Consider the following 2,642-nt stretch of genomic DNA (forward strand, 5'->3'; position numbering starts at 1 on the left):
ACCCAGGATGGTCTCGATCTCCTGACCTCGTGATCCGCCCGTCTCAGCCTCCCAAAGTGCTGGGATTACAGGCTTGAGCCACCGCGCCCAGCCCAGTGGTGACATATTAACGGTCATTATCAGTTATGAAAACAGGCTTGAGGACTGTTGACAGTAATTAACTTTCCCAGTGCTGCGCTGGCACTGCTACTGGCAAATAATGTCAGCCACTGAGACATCTGCTAATTAGAAGGCAATTGTTTCCAACTTTCCATTGCTTCTTTGACCCATGCATGCCATATAAATGAAAAGTTGGAAAATAATAAAAGCTGAAATTCCTATGCTGGAATAATATTTAGAAACCTCAGGGAAGAATCAAGATTAAAAGCAAACCTGATGCTGGTCCAAGGATCTTCCTCTTGGAAATATACAACAATAGGTCTAGAGCTTTCTCCACTGCACCTTAGCTACTCCCAGAGTGCCGAGTCAGTGGTAGCCAGGGATTAAGTGGAGAAAAGAACTAGATTGAATCTTGTCCTTTCTCCCTTTTTATTCTTGCCCTGACCCCCACAACCTCAAACTTTTGAACTAGGGGATTGGAGGAAAGATAAAAGCCAAGAGCAAAAGTTTATGGGAGAATTCAGGAAAATATTCCGAATCCGTGGTTCTCAAACTTTGCTGCACATTAGAACGAACTGGGAGCTTTAAAAAACACTGAAGCCTGGGTCCTAGTTCAGAAGATTCTGATGTCAATGGCGTGGGGTGTGGCACTAGGGTTTTAGAAGTCTCACTAAGGGTGCAGCCAAGGTTGAAAACCATTGTTTTAAGTTTCTTGCATTTAACCCAAAAGTGAGGGGATTAATTTGTGGTTTCCTCTTACCTTGCAAGATTTCATAATGGTAGTGTTTCTTAGCTTTAGATGAATATTAGAATTACCTAGGCAGGTTTTAAAACATGCAATGCTAGGGCTTCACTGTAGTTGAAACTGAAAATCTCTGATAGCAGGGCTTGAACAATGGCATTTTTAAACATTAATTTTCACATGAGCCAGGGTTGAATGCTACTACTAAGGCAAAGGTTCTAAACTTTTAGTGTGCATGAGAATCACCTGGTGAGACTATTAAAAATGTATATTCTTGCTAGCCTGGATCTCCTTGGTGACCGCTCTGCACCTAGTGCTGGGCCTCAACGCCATCCTGGGCCTGCTGCTGCTGAGGTGGCAGTTTCCTGCACACTACAGGAGACTGAGGCATGCCCAGTGGCCCTCACTTACAGACCTGCACCGAGTCCTAGGCCAGTACCTTAGGGACACTGCAGCCCTGAGTCAGCAAGGCTGATTCATATGGCCTGCATCAAAATCAAAGCATTCTCGGGGGGTGCCCAAGATGGCCGATTAGGAACAGCTCCAGCCTCCAGCTCCCAGTGTGAGCGACAGAGAAGATGGGTGACTTCTGCATTTTCAACTGAGGTGCAGACCGACACCTCACACCTCACATGGCTGGGTACACCCCTGAGATGAAGCTTCCAGGGCAAGAGTCAGACAGCAACACTCGCTGTTCAGCAATATTCTATCTTCTGCAGCCTCCACTGCTGATAACCAGGGAAACAGGGTCTGGAGTGGACCTCAAGAAAACTCCAATAGACCTGCAGCTGAGGGTCCTGACTGTTAGAAGGAAAGCTGACAAACAGAAAGGACACCCACACCAAAACCCCATCAGTACATCACCATCATCAAAGACCAAAGGCAGATAAAACCACAAAGATGGGGAAAAAGCAGTGCAGAAAAGCTGGATTTCAAAAAATCAGAGCACATCTCCCCCTCCAAAGGAACGCAACTCATCGCCAGCAACGGAACAAAGCTGGATGGAGAATGACTTTGAAGAGTTGAGAGAAGAAGGCTTCAGTCGATCAAACTTCTCAGAGCTAAAGGAGGAACTATGTAACCAGTGCAAAGAAACTAAAAACCTTGAAAAAAGATTTGACAAATGGCTAACTAGAATAACTAATGTAGAGAAATCCTTAAAAGAACTGATAGAGATGAAAACCACAACAGGAGAACTACGTGACAAATGCACAAGCTTCAGTAACCGACTCCATCAACTGGAAGAAAAAGTATCAGCGATTGAAGATCAAATGAATGAAATGAAGCAAGAAGAGAAGTGTAGAGACAAAAGAGTAAAAAGAAATGAACAAAGCCTCCAAGAAATATGGGATTATGTGAAAAGACCAAATCTACGTCTGATTGGTATGCCTGAAAGTGAAGGGGAAAATGGAACCAAGTTGGAAAACAGTCTGCAGGATATCATCCAGGAGAACTTCCGCAACCTAGTAAGGCAGACCAACATTCAAATTCAGGAAATACAGAGAACGCCACAAAGATACTCCTCGAGAAGAGCAACTCCAAGACACATAATTGTCAGATTCACCGAAGTTGAAATGAAGGAAAAAATGTTAAGGGCAGCCAGAGAGAAAGGTCTGGTTACCCACAAAGGGAAGCCCATCACACTAACAGCAGATCTCTTGGCAGAAACTCTCCAAGCCAGAAGAGAGTGGGGGCCAATATTCCACATTCTTAAAGAAAAGAATTTTCAGCCCAGAATTTCATATCCAGCCAAACTAAGTTTCATAAGTGAAGGAGAAATAAAATCCTTTACAGACAAGCA

The sequence above is a fragment of the Colobus angolensis genome, unplaced genomic scaffold (genome assembly GCF_000951035.1).
Source record: "Colobus angolensis palliatus isolate OR3802 unplaced genomic scaffold, Cang.pa_1.0 Scaffold15, whole genome shotgun sequence".
NCBI classification, from domain to species: Eukaryota; Metazoa; Chordata; class Mammalia; order Primates; family Cercopithecidae; genus Colobus; species Colobus angolensis.